Here is a 19,228-nt window from a genome sequence, read left to right on the forward strand (position 1 = left end):
TCACTGTGAGTCTGGATTTGGTGCATTTGTGAAATACAGACAGGTCACCTGGAAACACAGTCCTAATGTAAATGAAGTCTTTGGATTGTTAGGACATTACCTGATGGAAAAGGAGACGGTTACAACCAGATATGCTGTCCATGCCCAACCATATTCTACACTGACTGCCTGCCCAAGGAGTTTCACAGCAGTGTAAGGGCTCATTTATACATATGAAAATGGATAAGTTCATTGCGTTGTCATTGAACATTTTGCTGATACATTCAGCATCAACATTTCTCCATCATGCCTCATTATGTAAATAAAAATCATAATTTGTTCGGCATTACATTTCCTTCAAAAATGTATTTGCTGTTTCCAATTAGTTGTATATAAACAGAATTACCAGGACACAGGGCTGGACCATTCTACAAGGAGCTCTGATGAAGCATGTCACCAATTTAAATTCATGCTTGAAAATCCCATCCATTGAAATAAACCAAAGGTAAAACTTGAAGTTGGCATAAGGTGAAATAATGGCGACAAAATGCTTCAAAGGATTGGTGGAATCTCTGATCCTAAACCCCAGAAAACGTTCCCAGTAAATAAAGTGCTGATTCCAAATCCCAATACACTTTTAATTTGCCTTTGAGCCATTAAATTGCGCTCAAAGATCATACTGTAGGTTTAACAAACAGAGGGGGGCACTCTGCACCGCATTTCCTCTCTCCCTCCCTCCTAGGTGCACCGCTATCCTCCAACATCTGATTTCATTTTCAAGTTATTTTTCCTCATCTCAATTCTGTATCACCACTTACCCATCAACACACACACACACACACACACACACACACACACACACACACACGCACACGCACACACACACGCACACACCCCACAGCTGCCTGTTCTTCTCCATTGAAATTCGAAGCATCATTTCATCGCAACCTCTCATCTCACCCAAGTTCTTCATGTCTGCGCTCGACTTTCCGATCAATACAGCCAGAGGAGATGCGATAAGCTTTACTACCTCTCTCTCTCCACTCCTCTCTTCCTATCCCATACACACACACACACACACAAACACACGTACACACAATAACCTTTCAGCCTTCCAGCTTGAATTCTGTGCCCTCAGGTTACGACTGAATGCCATGTGCAACACCACCCAATAGCTATAAAGTACAGAACAATAGTCGGTGTGGTATAATAACAAGGTGACTGACTGGTGTCTTCAACATTTCCTGATTCACTGTCACCTTAATGATAAATTGCTAAATTCCTAACTGCACCTCATCGCCTCTGAGAAAAAAACAAAACAAAAACAACCCCCCCCCCCCCCCCACAAAATTCCATTATTATAATTCAAAAAGTAAGGGTCAGGACTGAGCTGACTTCTTGAAATGTAGTTTTACAGTTACAGTGTAGTATCTTATTATTACATTTAACATGCTCGTCGAAATGAAAACGCGAATAAACAGCGCTATGCGAACGCATCACTTGTGGTGTAAATGAGGCCTAACACTCAACCAGACTTGACCTAACAGGCCTGACAGCCTAAGGTCGAAGGAAGGACAGAGAAAAGATTTTAAAGCATTCGCTGTGAGAATGGAAAGAGGACAAAGAATACTTTGAATTAAGACAGATAAAACAGACAAAGTACACAAAGACTAAAGATTCTATACTATCAAACACTTTAATGACATCACACTAATCATTTAATTGAACTTATATGGTCTATATGGTCAGCTCTGGAGTTTAGCAGTCCTCTGCCGAATAAGAGGAATAAGCCTATGGAGGCAAAGAAAGGACATGTTAATTTAAATTTTATATGAGCACCTGAATGTCTGCATACTAATTTAAAAACTTAATTTCAAGTCTAAATCAAAATGTAACCCTTTGATACTGAAACTCTGGTCAAAGTCAGATTCAAGTCATGTAAAATAATCAGCTGATCTAAAACCAAGACTTGAGAACTGAGACTGAGAAGTTATAAATTGTTTCCAAAAGGAACAAAGTCATGTCGCTGTGCTCGATGATGTAAAAGAAACCTTGTCATCAAACATTCATAGTGATGGCCGGACCAATTCTTTTCACAGCACCGGTTCCTCTGAGTCAATGCATGTTAATGTATCAAGCCTTTCCAGATTTGATATTTTTGCTGCCCACCCCACACAAACTTATCTTCAATGCATTAGTCATCATGTTTAAGTTTACACTGATAAATAGCAAGCAGTGTAAACGGCACTTTACTAGAGAGAAAAGTCGGGTATTCATGAGCACTCGAATGTTCAACAGGCTGACTTGGTACAGAGTTGTTCAAAAAGATTTGTTTGTTCATTTTTGCCCATCACTTAACCTTAATGATCAACAAGACAACTTATGTGCATACATAGAATTAAAGGAATTACAGTCATCTCTGGATGAAATAAAACTGCACACAGTACATTCAGCCTTCCAATGCACATGTATTGATAGCTCTGGTGCATTTGGCACTGTTTTCTCCTCTGTACTCAAACTTTGTGGTGTGATTAGGAACTTTTCTGGCACAAACGGAGCCCAGATGGTCACATTTACAATAACTATTTTATTGAGTTTGTGCAAAATTACAACCATTCCCCCCTAGATTGATGAGATTACAGTGCAGCACTTCATTTGCAGAGCAAGAGAGTAAGCGCGGTAAGCACTGGAGGGTGAGAGGGCCCTCCAGAGGTGCCTCAGCTCCAGATGTCAGAGATTTTACCGGGGAGGTGCTATCTCACAACATTTATGCCAATTTTAGTGTGTCACACTCAGTAAGTGACAAAATAAGATGTACTCCATGAAGGCAGTATGTATACTAAAATGTCTGAGTGTGCTGTTGATGTGCACTCTTGTTATATGACGCATTTCAAGAGAAATGGAGCTGTTCACACCGAACGTCCTTCTCACACCAATTTCATAATTTCCTGTTCTTACTTCTCTCACTTTGGTCCAGACTGAAATATCTCAGCAACTACTGGAAGGATTGTCACCAAATTTTGTACACACATTGGTTCCTACATAATTTACTCTTAATAATACTTTGGTTTATGACCAAATGGTATTCCCCATCAGTCTCAGCTGCTCTTTGTGTTTAGTGCCATTAAGCTAACATGGTAAGCAAAATGGTGATGATGCTAAATATTAGTGTCCCACATACCACACTCTAATTCTTAGATTTTCTGTCTGTTTACACTGGGGAAGTGACCAACAAGTGTGAATTCACAATAGCTGCGACCTCCAGGCCAAAGTTCAGCCTCCTCGGGCAAAAAATGTGGCCACCAAAGGGACAGGAAATTGCCGTGGACTGACCTACAAGCCAACCAACCAACCAACCAGCAGAGTGAGCTATAGAGCCACTGATGGCAGTTAATAACTTTTACTCAAAAACAGGCAGTAGCCTGTGCACACTAAAAAACAGTCCATTTTTGAGGATGTTGTTGATGGATGCTATTCTACTGCAATGCATACAGGAAATAGACGACCGCCTCACAGCCAGACGAAATAAATAACTGTTTGGCAAAACATTGAGCTGTTTGTGTCACGTTGAATTCGTCAAGAAAACTTTATTTCTTGCATGCCTCCATGGAGAATGAAGAATCCAAAAAGGGCTAACTCAGCAGCGAACTGAGTAGCCTACAAGAGTGGATAAATGAGACTTGGATTATTCTGCATGGGTTGTGTGAGAGTTTGTGAACAGATTTTTTGCTGTTAAAAATGTTTTTCTTCACAAATTCAATGTGACAAGTGGTACATGATGGAACACAGCATACACCTGCTAAACATTGGCATGTTAGCATGTTAGCATTAGCCTTGAAGAGCCTAGCATGGCTGCAGACTCCTTCAGTAAACAGTACATGTGTGGAAACAGTACATGGTTAGTATGCAGACTGAATTTGCGACCCTTTATGATAGATTTGTACTGTGAATTACACCTTTAAGTGCAAGGCTCAAACCCTCACTTTGAACTGAGCTAATGTGACAGGAGCATCTTTTGCACCTCACAGGATGCTGATGTTGCTGCTGTCTCTGCTGCCGAGTAAAAACCATGTAAGTTAACTTTATTTGTAGGGCATTTCATTGATATCAAACCTCTAAATGCTAAGGGAGTATCTTCTAATCTCTTTAATCAACTCGAGAGTCATTTGATGATTCAGTGAGCAGTTCCATCTCTGCAGCTGCTTCAACATCAGCTGTGGTTAAATGTCTGCTTCAGTTTACAGTACACCACACAGGAGCTCGGATTAAAGTTCAGCCGTGTTTAATGAAATCTGCCTCAGATCTTGTGCATGCTATGTGCAAAACTGATGTAGAGTCAACACCCTGGTGACTGTCACACGTAGAGCCATGCCAACATGAAAGAGAGAGCCACTCAGCTACACCAGTTATTAACGCCTATTTTCAATTCTCAACATCAAAAGTCAGGTCGACATGTTTTCAATTAACCTCAGCGGAATATCTGTCATTATAGCTGCAGTGCTCATGGACATACATGTATTTCTACTGTAGCAACAACATGAAAGCATCAACATTTTTGCCAGAGGTAAAGGATTCTGGATGAATATTTCTGCTCTGTGGTGCTCAGAAAATATCACACGTGTTATTTGTACCAAATCAGCTTTAAACAGAGACTGTAGGAAAATTAAAAGAGTACATTTTATATTTACACTCTAGGCCTTAAGGCAATTGTGTATTTAGAGCAATTTACATGGGGGGGGCAAATTGCTTGATCAAAAACATTTTATGTTGCAGTTCAATTTACAGTTTGAAAGGTCAAGGGCCATAGTGGCCTGACAGGTGCTCCAGCAAGTGATTAGGCGACACAGTGTTGGATGAAGGAATAAGAAATGCAGTCAGACCCAACGCTATGGGTGGCCATTTAAGTGCCAGGTCTGCCCTGGATGATCTCTGTGCAAACACCGGCTCTAATAATTCCATTAGCATTTTTGTGTCAGCCACTAGTTCTCCTACACGCTTGGCACAAGGGAGAAGTTACAGTTCTGCAGCCTCACCACCAGATGGCACTAAATCCTACACACTAGACCTTTAAATGTTGAACATTGAATTGATTTTTGACTCACTGAGTAGATTAAGCCTGTTGCTTCATTGATTTGGACTGCAGAGCTGTGTTTATTAAATGATATTAAATGTTGAAATTGCTGTATACTACTCATTATGATCTTTCAGGAGGCCATGGTAGCTCATAAAGTTTGAAATTTGCAGAATTGTTTCTTGCCTTTGCCTCCATTTTATTTGTTTTACAAGTGTATATATATATATATATATACAGTACAGGCCAAAAGTTTGGACACACCTTCTCATTCAATGCGTTTTCTTTATTTTCATGACTATTTACATTGTAGATTCTCACTGAAGGCATCAAAACTATGAATGAACACATGTGGAGTTATGTACTTAACAAAAAAAGGTGAAATAACTGAAAACATGTTTTATATTCTAGTTTCTTCAAAATAGCCACCCTTTGCTCTGATTACTGCTTTGCACACTCTTGGCATTCTCTCCATGAGCTTCAAGAGGTAGTCACCTGAAATGGTTTCCACTTCACAGGTGTGCCTTATCAGGGTTAATTAGTGGAATTTCTTGCTTTATCAATGGGGTTGGGACCATCAGTTGTGTTGTGCAGAAGTCAAGTTAATACACAGCCGACAGCCCTATTGGACAACTGTTAAAATTCATATTATGGCAAGAACCAATCAGCTAACTAAAGAAAAACGAGTGGCCATCATTACTTTAAGAAATGAAGGTCAGTCAGTCCAGAAAATTGCAAAAACTTTAAATGTGTCCCCAAGTGGAGTCGCAAAAACCATCAAGCGCTACAACGAAACTGGCACACATGAGGACCGACCCAGGAAAGGAAGACCAAGAGTCATCTCTGCTTCTGAGGATAAGTTCATCCGAGTCACCAGCCTCAGAAATCGCAGGTTAACAGCAGCTCAGATCAGAGACCAGATGAATGCCACACAGAGTTCTAGCAGCAGACCCATCTCTAGAACAACTGTTAAGAGGAGACTGCGCCAATCAGGCCTTCATGGTCAAATAGCTGCTAGGAAACCACTGCTAAGGAGAGGCAACAAGCAGAAGAGATTTGTTTGGGCCAAGAAACACAAGGAATGGACATTAGACCAGTGGAAATCTGTGCTTTGGTCTGATGAGTCCAAATTTGAGATCTTTGGTTCCAACCGCCGTGTCTTTGTGAGACGCAGAAAAGGTGAACGGATGGATTCCACATGCCTGGTTCCCACTGTGAAGCATGGAGGAGGAGGTGTGATGGTGTGGGGGTGTTTTGCTGGTGACACTGTTGGGGATTTATTCAAAATTGAAGGCACACTGAACCAGCATGGCTACCACAGCATCCTGCAGCGACATGCCATCCCATCCGCTTTGCGTTTAGTTGGACCATCATTTATTTTTCAACAGGACAATGACCCCAAACACACCTCCAGGCTGTGTAAGGGCTATTTGACCAAGAAGGAGAGTGATGGAGTGCTGCGGCAGATGACCTGGCCTCCACAGTCACCGGACCTGAACCCAATCGAGATGGTTTGGGGTGAGCTGGACCGCAGAGTGAAGGCAAAGGGGCCAACAAGTGCTAAACACCTCTGGGAACTCCTTCAAGACTGTTGGAAAGCCATTTCAGGTGACTACCTCTTGAAGCTCATGGAGAGAATGCCAAGAGTGTGCAAAGCAGTAATCAGAGCAAAGGGTGGCTATTTTGAAGAAACTAGAATATAAAACATGTTTTCAGTTATTTCACCTTTTTTTGTTAAGTACATAACTCCACATGTGTCCATTCATAGTTTTGATGCCTTCAGTGAGAATCTACAATGTAAATAGTCATGAAAATAAAGAAAACGCATTGAATGAGAAGGTGTGTCCAAACTTTTGGCCTGTACTGTATATATATATAAAAATAAAGGCTACTGTCAGCTACAGGCAACATATAGAGTAGGCCTAGATTTTGCAATTAAAGTGCCAGTTTATTGTGCCCGCCCCCCATAATCTGATGTCCTCCCTTCCCAATAATCCAGTGCCAAGTCTGAATGTAGTGAAGACAAGAGGTTAAAAACCTGTTCTTGACTTCTCCAGAGCTGGGAAAGATTTGATTGAATGATTTTAGGGTGTTATTTGGCAGGCGGATCTGTTCTGCCATTATCTGCCGTCAGCACTGTGGGGCGCCAGGATGAAAATCACAGCGAGAAAACCAAAGGAGAGGGAGGTGGAAGGTTGTCTAAGAAATCTTCTCACATCAAAAGCTACAGCAGAGAAATACTCAAAGATAACTTTGAACACAGTCAGCTTCCATCACCGTCAACATGACCAGAATATAACTCCACTCCCGTCAGGCTGACTCACACTCCCTGCTATGTGTTTTAAATATACAGCATATTATAAGATATTCAGTGAGTGAAACCGTAGTCACTTATTATTCAAGGCTGATGTATTTTCTGTTGATTCTGAAGCCGATACTTTTATAGTTTAACGAAGATGTATTTTCATTTCCTTCTTATTTTCTTAACAGTTTGCCTTGAATTCATACTGGACGGGTTAGGGCAAGACGGAAAAGAACCTGCATAATTTGCATTCTAATTAATGAATAAACTGAAATTTAGTGTTGGAAAGTAACTAAGTAGCCTACATTTACTAAACTACTGAAGTACAATGTTGAGGTATTTTTAGAGGGAAATGTTGTACTTTTTACTCCAGTACATTGATGTGACAGCTTTAGTTACTGGACTAAATTACTACATTTCAGCTGAAGGCCTAAGATTATAAAACATACAATAAATGTATTATAATACACTGTTAAACCAGCGTCTATCAACCTTTTCCCCAAAAACCTGTCCATAGTAACATTTCCCCTCCAAAATTCTCACATAGTTTCATAAATATAACTGTTCAAGGTTACAAGAGGACAAGATTGGAGCAAAATTCTACCCCTTAATCATTTCATGACAGCTCCAATTTACCACACCAATCTCTAGGTTGGGAACCACTGAGCTAAATTACCAAACTGTACAGGAAGTCCATCACCATACAACAGTTCATCCGATATCCTACAAATCAGCACCCCTAGGTTCAGGAAAAAACAATCATGATTGGGCGTCACCACATGACCTTATACGTACATACTTAAAATTAACTTTTATTTTTTTTTTCGAACACTTTTGATTTCACAAGGGACACAAAGACTGGTCTCCTGGGTGAATGTCCTGTGTTTGTTTGACTCAAACACTACCCCTATCCTGTCTTAGTCACTTAACACTACATCATATGACTTCCTCCTTTGCTCCCAACAGCCTGCAGCCACTGGTGTATTGGAGGGTATATGCAGGTATTTGGGGTATACCCTCTTCTTTTTCTGGTTGTCTACAGTGTAACTGACTATCAGTCAAAAAGCCTTATGAATATGTTGGAGAGCATACCTACTTCCTTTTTGGTAACCCTCCAATCTACCTTGTGGTACACCCACCTCATCAACTAGCACTACACCACTGCCTACAGTGCTTAAGTCACGTGAATTATGGTGCTTTATTTTTCTAGGTTTAAGTAAAGACAGTAAATGGAAACAGGCTGACCAGCTGCAACAGTAAAATGCTTATGCAAGTTTACATTTGATGCTTTAAATATACCTCAGCGTAAGTTCAATCAGGAAGGCTTTCTTTATGCTTCATCCATTCACAACTCTCTCCATCCCAATCGCTCTGCTTCCTCCAATCAGCTCACTATAGGTGATCATTCTTCTAGTTATCCAGTCAAACTTCACTAAGATCTCTATCAGCCAGTCCGGATGCTACTGTCACATTTTAAATCTGCTGCTGTCAGCTGTCACTTTAGGTAGAGCCGTTGCACCCTCCTCCACCCCATTCACCTCCTGCCATTGTATCCAGAGTCTAGGACAAGCTCACCAAAAGCCAATTTCTCTTTTATTTAGATCACCAGCATCTAGACCCTGGGGGGTATTCCTGTTCCACTATGGCTTCATCACCCTCCTTAGATATAAAACACCTCGATGGGGTCTAATCACCAAAGACTTTTCACATTTTATATTCATGTGAACAAGTAAATAAATATTTTCTTCCCTAAGAATGAGTCTCTGAAGTAAATTTGGTTAATAATACCTCTGTACTTGCTAATAATGGAGTATTTTTACATTGTTGTATTGGTACTTTTACTTAAGTAAGGGTAGTACTATATCCACCACTTCTGGAAAGTAGTGATGCTATTATGTACGTCTGTCTAGGTTGTATAAGGGGGATGGTAATCAGAATAAACTACAAACAGTGACATGACTCACCGAACATTGAAAAAAGGTAACCTAAATAATCCTTCTGTTTCAGGTCATTTGTCTCAAATAAATGTTACAATGTAACAGTACCTGTCATTATGTCATCTGAGCAGTTTCGCATGTGCCACTGTCTATCACCGTAAAAAACATTACTCAATGGAATACCATTGAAAGCATTGACACAACATCACAGGGTGCATGGATATTACATGTGTTCAAACACAATAGGGACCTGCACATCAAAACAATGTTCCAAGTTTTGCCAAACTTTACTTACTGATACAAGGGTATAAGTATTCCCACCCTAATTGGTGCAAGAGAACTAACAGAGTGAGGTAAATGTCAACTAGGCACTGTGTGTACACACCCACAGAGTCCGAGAACAGGTCTAGTCAGGGGCTTGAATCATAGGGCCTTTAACTTTGATCAAATAGGTGTAAATGAATGGAGTCAATACCTGCACATTTCAGTTCATACATTCCAAGCTACTCTTGGAGTGAGAGAAACAGCAGATACACACACATTCACATGAATCGATTTGGGCCAGGGACTGAAAAAAAAAAAAAACTTTTGAAAAATCCCCCTTTACTCACGTCAAAGATGCAAGCAGCCAGAACCTTAAATCTGACAAAACACATCCACGATACAAACGAATAGGAAAGACATAATAAAAAACTACCGATGCGAGTGAAGCCAGACCCCACTGCAGCAGCTGCTGGTATTTGGGATTCAGCGTGGAGACCCTGTTGAGTAAATGTGTAGAGGAATGGGACCCCGGGCTGATGATCCATATCACTGCAGTGTGAGGCTGAATCCATTGAGCTCAGCCTCCTGCAGGCTGCTAGCTCTCTCCATCTCTCATACATCACACATGAACCCTAACAAGCAGCTGGCCGGCCGGCGCCATGCCAATCTGCACAAAATTGTTTTCTTTTGATACTGTTTGGGTGCTACGTGCCAGGTGAAATCAAATCACATCACACTACACATGAGAATATGAAGTGGTATCATTCCCATTGAAACGGGGGAGCGTTTGATGAAGGACACCTCTCAGACATAAACAGGTTTATTTTCCATCCGTACTCTTCATCTGTAATGATTCATATTGTGTCATTTTCTACAAAGAAAAATGGGTTTGAAAATGCATCTCGTGCCAAGTTGGTAATAACTGTAACATTTGTGCCCTCTGCGTTTTTGTAGCATGTGTATTTATGTACATTCTCAAGATTTTTGGATGCAACTGACCGCTGATTATGAATGCTAACAATATTTGTATGCATCCACAGGCTATGGACAGGGCCGTGCCTAAATAACTTAATGGACAGTCACATACAGCTCTAAAAATCACACTAAAGTTGAGGTTATTTGTAGAAAACTCAAGCTTACATTTGCCAGCAGTAGTGTAGATAGAAGTTATAGCTTTGATATTTATATTAAAAGTGCAGTGAGGCAGATAAATGGCAGATAAAGCATCTCAGTCACTTTAGATTAATTCAGTTACCTGTTCTAGTACAACCTGTAAATGATTCACTTGGGTTGCTGTTTGCTGGGAACATCTTATGTTAATACGCTACATCAGCAGTGCAGTGAAATCCCTACAGTGTCTATGTGATGATTCATTGTTGAAACTGTGCAGAGGCCATTGACACAAAGTTCATGTTTGAAATAACAAAATATTGACTGTAAACAGATTAAATGGCCCTGTTTTACCATCACTCGTGGCCACAGAGGACAGAGATGGTGGCTGTTTTCCTTCAATCCATGTCTTTCTGTATTTACTGGGTCTTTTTCTATTTCATTCTCCAGTAAGGAAACACTGCAGGGTATTGACACTGTGCAGCTAATCATTTCACCCCTCTTGAATCAATATCAATCTCCATGTTTGTATTAAGGTTGTTTGTTTAGGCTGTGTACTCCCATCAACAGGACTAATCCATAGATTCAGTTTTCAGCTGTCAATACAGGGGTTTCTTCTCAGGTGACGTAAGGGACTGTATGAAAGTTTTTACAGCAGGCAGAAATACAGAGTGTTGTTTTGTTTTAAATTTCTTTTTGGTGACAGGAGGGCAGTTAAAGATGTCACTAGTCAACAGTCTCATGCCAATGTTTATTGTATGACATTCTTCCTTTGTGAGATTTAAAAAAGTAATAATTATCAAAAACATGGCTTCCATGTGCATCATTTGTCTCTAAGAAGTGTTTGACCAGCCAGGTCACCAGAGGAAAATGTTGGCATTGTGCATTTCTGCTAGTGTTTCATACATATATCATAAAAATTTCTAAAGTGACACAAATCCGATTACATGGATATGAGCCGATCTTGGCATCTTGAGGTGGAGGACATGGTGGATGATGTGATACCGAGGTGAGACGCCTGCCAACCTGCAGACCACTGGAGACCACAGTTCAAGACAACAAGCAGCAAAACCAGTTGTTTTTCAGCAAATCATTGCTGCATCTCCAGTGGCAACGGTGCCATCAAAAGCAGGTGTTTTCCAGTGAAACCCTGGCGGCACTTCCAGAGGTGACTCTGCCACCAAAAAGGGAATGTTTTTCAGCAAGATGTTGGCAGACTTCAAGCTGCAGACCACTGTTTGAGACCAACAAACACCAAAACTGGTTGCTTTTTAACAAAACACTGGCAGCACTTCCAGTTGCGATTGTGCCACCAAAACCTGCTATTATGAGCCAAAGCATGATCTTTTCCAAACCATAACCAAGTGTTGTATGTGCCTAAACCTAACCACACATTACCCACTGCATGGTTGAAACATAACGACACAAAAGTTTTAACATATCTGCTGCATAATAATGTACAAATGTTGCATATCTGTGGTTTGCAGAAACGTACAATGCCAACATGTTGTAAGTCAACATGGACATATGCAGAGAACAACAGCTGTTTCGGTGTATTTGGGATTTTCTCATCAAACTTAGCTAAGAGCCAGTTGGATCCATCTGCTATTGCTGAAAAAAGAGAATTCACCTTAATCGTTATTAGCGATTGAAGAGTATCTGTCTCGCTAACCTCCCACCTTTAGGAAGCCTTTCATTTGTGGTTTCTTTGCAGTTTTAAACTTATTGTTGAAGTTGATATCATTGTGAGATTTGTAGGTCAAAAAAACTATAATTAGAAGAGGGCCTTGTATGTTTTATTTTATTTTGTGATTTCCCACTACAATAACTTTCATACAGTCCCTAAGTCAACCTGTGTCATGGGGGCAACAACGGCACAGACGTGGTAGAACTTGGCTGGCTTTTATGTCTTCAGTTTGACTGGTAACTCAGTTTTCTGTTTGATAAAATTATTAATTTATTAACTGGCCAATCATTAGATATCTTGTGCTAAATTGGTTGGCCGACAACTACAGCTAAAGATAAGACAGTTAATCACCAGACTTCATTTGGAAACAACATGGTCAGAATATTATTTTTTACTCAGAATAAAATGATTGACACTCGCTCTAAGTACTTTATGTGTCTATTTCACTTCACCAATTCTCCAATGGACTTTATTACAGCAGAACTCATGATTGGTAATATAAACCTCTTTTGCAGCCTATTGGCTGACATACGAAAATGTCTGTGCTCTTGGGATGTTGTAATTTATTTCACTGCATTTCAGTTTAAAACTTTGTCCCACAGAGATTCACATAAAATTCCATAAAAAAAATTACTTTGAATATTTTTTGTTTCTGAAGAATAAAAGGATTAAGATAAGAAAGCTGCTATATTTCTCATTCAAGCTACTACCACACTAAAACACCATTTCAAGGTGATATCCACCAAATATCCATCTTCATGTAATCTGAAAATGAAGACATCAAAATGCCATCAGACCTCGAAGTGCTATTGATCTTCTGTCTGCTTTATGAGGAAATGCTTTGCAGAGGAAGAAACAGCAAAGAGGTGGCGGGAGGGCAGGAGAGTGCCATTAATCAAGGGGAGACTCCAGAGGTGGCGGGTGATCAAACAATCATTCACTTCCCTAATCTCCTGTAGGATGAATACAACACCTATTTTAAATTAAACAAAGAGGAAACGTGAGATGAGGAAAGAAAATAAGCACAAAGGTTCAGATAAGTGATCAGCCTTGGAAAGCTACCGCAGCATAGTCATGTAGCACCTATCAGTGTGTAGCACTATACCTGAGTCCTGACCTCTGACCTCTCTGTGGGAAAGGCTGTATTGGAGATACACTCATAAAGTTACATTATAATGACTTTTGGCCTTAAAAAAATGCAGTTTCTTTTGTTCACCTATGTGGGGCAGTGTTGTGTTTGGTTGCACTCTAACGTTCCTGACAGGGATAATAAAGTCAGCTATAATCCATGACTTCAAGACACAAGTTGCTGACAATGTTGCTTAGCAATTAATCTTATAGTTGCACTCATAATAGGCTGCTATATGAATGAATAAAGTCAAATGGAAGCAGGGGATGACTCTAGAAGGAGTATTTTACAGGGGTAGAAATGGTGCTCAAATCCTGACTTCAGAATCACACTGAAAAAAATCCTGTTAAAAGCAAACAGATTAGGGTCTAAACTACGATATTTCAAGATAAAGTCAGAAACTTTGATGACAATGTGTTTAGCATCCATGTTTCACTGTAGCTGAGCTGCAAGGTTAACACCTGATGAAACTGCTGAGCGTTGCACAAAAAATGGCAGTCACAGTTTACCAAAATTCAAGTTGATGTTGCTTATTTGCGGTGGTGCAAAATGTACTCAGATCTTTTACTCTAGTAAAAAACAGTAATACCACAGTGTAGAAATATTGCTACAAGTAAAAGTCCTGCATTCAAAATCTTACATAAATAGAAGAACAAAAGTATTAGCATCAAAATATACTTAAAGTACCACAATTAAATGTACTTATTAAGAGCGATGGCTCATTTTAGATTCATATAGATTTTACTGGATAATAATTATTGATGCATTATTGCGTTCATCACTTTAATGTTGCAGCTGGTACAGGTGGAGCTCATCTTATTTATTTCATATAGTGCTAAGCAGCTTGTTAAATTCCCCCAGAGAAATCAAAGTTTTATCATATCTTAAACCTGTAATAATACATTCTTAAAAAAAAAAAAGTTTAACAAAGTCTTGAAAGTTGTACTTAGGTATGGTACTTGAGTCATGTGCTTAGTTACTTTCCAGCACTGCTCGTTTGGTTTAACAGACACTAAAATCTGAAGATATTCACCAGGATTTTTTGCTCCCAGAAATCAAGTAGTAAATCAAGTAGAGGAATACTTCAGTCTTTGTGTTGAGCTAAGATTTATTTTCTCATGAAACATGATACTGTATATATCTGTCCTTGTTTAGATTGAGTTGTTGTAACTAATTTGTCAGACGACTTGACAGATCGGTATCTTAGGACTCACAAAGCCATCCCTGGCCAATCAGAGTTGTGTATTGTGTTGTGACATGGCTCAAATGTTAGAGACCAGTGAAAGCAGGGGGAGGTGGGGGTCACTTTTGGCTGTTGGGGCCCAGACAGCTTCAGCTGACTCCCTGACAACATGAAAAGGGCAAGTCACAACCTGCCTGGCTGAGAGCTCAGCACAGGAACACTAAAGCTGAAATAATGGCTTGATTGGTTAATCGACAAAGAGTCGTCTGCAACAGCTTTGACAAACAATCAAACCCTTAGGTCATTTTAAGTCCAGCTTTTCAGATGCAAATATTTGTTGTTGTTTTTTGCTTTTACAACAGTACATTGAATAGACTTGAGTGTTGGACCATTGAGTTCAGGTTCTATTAACATTTCATCTATCGCCATGTATGGAGAGAAAGTCAGCAGAATAATCACTAATGAAGATAAGCCACATCTACACAGGCATCTAAAGCCTAAAACTTTGGCAATCCAGTATACTCTCATATACTTTGAAATGCACAAAATCAGTTGTCCCACATGTCCCCAACCCCCAACACACACACACACACACACACACACACACTGTCCTCAGACTACAGGACCCACCTCAGTTCCCTCCAATCAGTGTCTCTAACAACTGTTTGTTTCAAGAAGCTGTAGAAAAGTTAAATCTGTAATGAAATCCTCATACTACACACAGGTGTATTTATAGATCATATTTAACACAAAGTATTTGTAACATTCAAAACAAGGGTCAGATCAGAGGTGATAATTACGTTCTAACAAGTTTCAGTGTGTGTCTTTGGGATGTAGGCATTTCATTTCCATGTGTTAACACTCGTCACTTGATTTCCCTTCCCACTGTTTGTCTCCACTCACAAATATCAGTGTTGCGTGTGAATGCTGGATATGTCTCAGTGTGTGTTATGTATCAACATATAGCTTTGTTGTTTAATTCTAGGTTTTGTTAGATTTTTAGTAATGGCTAATGCTTTCTCACATAAATCAAATGCTGCAGGAATGAGTCCTAAAACCCAGAAATGAGTTTGCATGTTTGCACTACTGATTGCCTCGTCTCAAAGTCAATTGGTTCATTAATGGGTTTTTCAGTAAGATGTCTGAAATAATGTCTGTGGCTCACACAAGCTTAAGAGACTTTCATCTTTGTTCTAAGGCATGAAATACGTCAGTAAATACCCCACTCAGGCATTAAAAAAGATGGTTGCTAACAAGTGGCTAAATGAAACTACAGAACATCATCACACTGAACACGGCTTTACAGCCTTGTTGTGATCGTTGCGTTAAGTCATGTGACTGTGGTATAGTTCATTTATAGCCTAATGTTGGCTTTTTAGTGGTGGTTCATTTGTGGAGATTATCTTCCTGAACAAATTGTATCACAAAGTATCATAAAAATGTTTGCCACAGATCTCATTTTTACAATAATCCAAAAGCCTATGGAAAAACCCCATTTGACTGTTGACAAGAGAACTAGGGCAACACTGACTTCTGCGTCGGCCTACAGAAAAACCTCATACCTGCTGCACATGCTATACACGCCAGCCTGCTCAGGTCAAATAAAGTAAAACAAAGAAGGTTTAAAAAGAGTAACTTTCAAGATTTCATAAACCCAAGGTGTCCTCTACTCTTTTGTTCTTGGCTGTACTGTTCCACTATATATTGCTATAATCCACATGTTTATAAGTACATATTTTAGCCATGCTAACAGTACTGCTAAACAGAAGGCAGTCTGTCAGTCAGATTGTCACCCACTTTGACTGAAATATCTCAGAGCACCATTTCCGACACATAAGATTATTTTTGTTGTTTGTTTCAGACATCTGTCCGTCCTGGAAGAGGGATCCCTCCTCAGTTGCTCTTCCTGAGGTTTTTACCATTTTTTTCCACTGTTAAAGGTTTTTTTGGGGGGAGTTTTTCCTTATCCGCTGTGAGGGTCCTAAGGACAGAGGAATGTCGTATGCTGTAAAGCCCTGTGAGGCAAATTGTGATTTGTGATATTGGGCTTTATACATAAAATTGATTGATTTGTTTGCATCAATATGATCAAAATCTAAATAATCTGTTTTAATGGAATTGAGTTTTTTTGAAACCTTAAAAACCTTAATAAAGTTATAAAGCTTAATATTTACTACCCTTCTTGCAGACATTTGAAAGTAACATGTAACATGCATGCAAATTTCTGTGGAGCAGCTTTCAGTTCTTTTTTACTACTACAATACCAGTCACCCCAATTATTACCTATACATACTGATGACAGATGTACTTGCTGCTACATCCTTGTCCTCAGCAAACATGAGGACACTTGCTCTATTTTAACAAAGCCACCCATAAAAGTTTTGGGAGCATCTGGATGGTGATGAACACAGAAGGCACATAGGTCGGGGAAGAGTTAATGATGACGGATGGGATCCCAACCTGCTGTAGCTCAAAGGGACACCAGTAGGGCAAATACAGTGATTTTATGGGTCTTATAGGAATATTTCATTAGATGCGAGGATTTTGTCCCTCGCATTTATCGGTGTGATTTCTTTTTCATGTTTTTGCCTTGACATGAACAATGTTTAGTTGCAGATGTCCCCTCTCCAGCCTGAGTTGACAGCAGACATATAAGAATGTCCAAAATGTCTCACAGCACCAGTCAAAAACTGTTGCAGAGAGCGTAAAAGTCACCAAGGGTCAACGTTACATATCTATGTGACTTCTGAAAGGAGCATAATGCAGAAAATCTGTTTAATGAGTAATTTAAACGAGAATATGTGATGGCAAAGTGCAAAGACACACTGCGAGGGAGGGCAGGCCACACTTGGGAAGCTAACTTCAGACCGTGTGTGAAGCCTTTACTAAATGCCAGTGTCAGATGTAAGACATTTCAGATGTTGTAAAACGTCTGCACTGAGCTCAATGTGGATCGTTACAAGTTTCCATGGGAGCAGTTTAAGAAAAGGTCAGTGTGCAATACCGAGCAGCGAAACAGAGGCAAGAAAAACTACATCTATGTTGGAGTCATAAAAGTTAGGACATAAGTGAAAAGGGCAGGGGAAGAGAGACAAGTGGACAGAGGAAGGCAGCAAAGCAGAATTTAGCAAGATGCAGCTTTGATGGTTACAGGAAATGTCTGCCCTTTATCCATTTCATGATTAATGTATTCCCAGAGTTACTCTGTGTCCACTGTACAGCTCTAGGCTGTTGGCTTTTCACTGAAGCTGCATTTCCACCACATAGTTCAGCACAGCTCAACTCAACTCCCTCTTTATTGGTTTTCCATTAGCAAAAGTTGTGCATAGCACCTGGTTCCCGTTTTAGTACCACTTAACGCAAAGTTCTAGGTGACTTGAGCCGATACTAGAAGGTGGAGTTAAAACACTACAAACCACTGATTGGTCAGAGAGAATCAGCACTAGAATCTTCACTTGTACGACACAAAACATCCTGCACAAAACCCACTATTTTTAAATAGCTAAGCTACCGTCATTCTACATACAAAACTAGACTATACATTATGTATATAACATCATAAGATTGACGAAGTGTTGCAGACGTTTCGTTTTGGTTGCAGATGAAAGGATTCAGTGAGTGTCGCATTGAGGATGTCACAGCAGTGTCACGAGGCCTTGCTATGGTGATCAGCTAAGAATCCCGCCCACGCTAAGTGCGTACTATCCTTAATAGAAAATGACCTGGTACCAAAAGTGAGTTGAGTCAAGTCAAGGCCATAAACCCATTCTCGTTCCCAGGTCGTGAATTACTGAAGCTTTGTCACACCCTTCATAGTCTCATAGCAACGCACAAGGCTACCTTTAGCTATCTATGTGACGCACAGTTACAACACATTGTAACACTCGGTTTGTGTTGTTGTGGTTAGGTTTAGGCTACAAAACTACTTGGTTAGGTTTATCACATAAGTATGCGTAACATTACGTTAAAATGACATTGACTTTTGGTTTCAAGCAAGATATAGGTTCATAAGAGATGTAACATTATGTTAAACCAACACTATTTTTTGGTTTAACACAGGTTGGAGATACGTAAGTGATGTACTGTAACGTTATAATAACACTGACTTTTGGTTTCACATGGGACGTAGGTACGTAAGTGATGTAATGTTAAAACAACACTGATTTATTTTTTTTTTAAGAATTTTTTTTTTGGGGGGGGGGGGGGGGGGGTTTGCCTTTAATTGACAGGACAGTGTGAAATGGAGAGAGAGAGATTGGGGGGATGACATGCAGCAAAGGGTTGCAGGCCGGAGTCGAACCTGCGATTACTACAGTGAGGCATCGCATCTGTACATGGGGTTCCGGCACTAACCACTATGCTAGCAGCACTGATTTTTGGTTCCACATAGGACGTAGGTACGCAAGTGATATAACATAACAAACACTGATTTTTGATTTGACACAGGATGTAGGTACGTAAATGATGTAACGTAACGTTAAAACACTGATTTTTGGTTTCACTCTGGACATACGTTACATCACTTTCGTACATAACATTAAGACAACACTGATTTTTTGGTTTCAC

Source organism: Epinephelus lanceolatus, chromosome 23 (assembly GCF_041903045.1).
Source record: "Epinephelus lanceolatus isolate andai-2023 chromosome 23, ASM4190304v1, whole genome shotgun sequence".
Lineage (NCBI taxonomy): Eukaryota > Metazoa > Chordata > Actinopteri > Perciformes > Serranidae > Epinephelus > Epinephelus lanceolatus.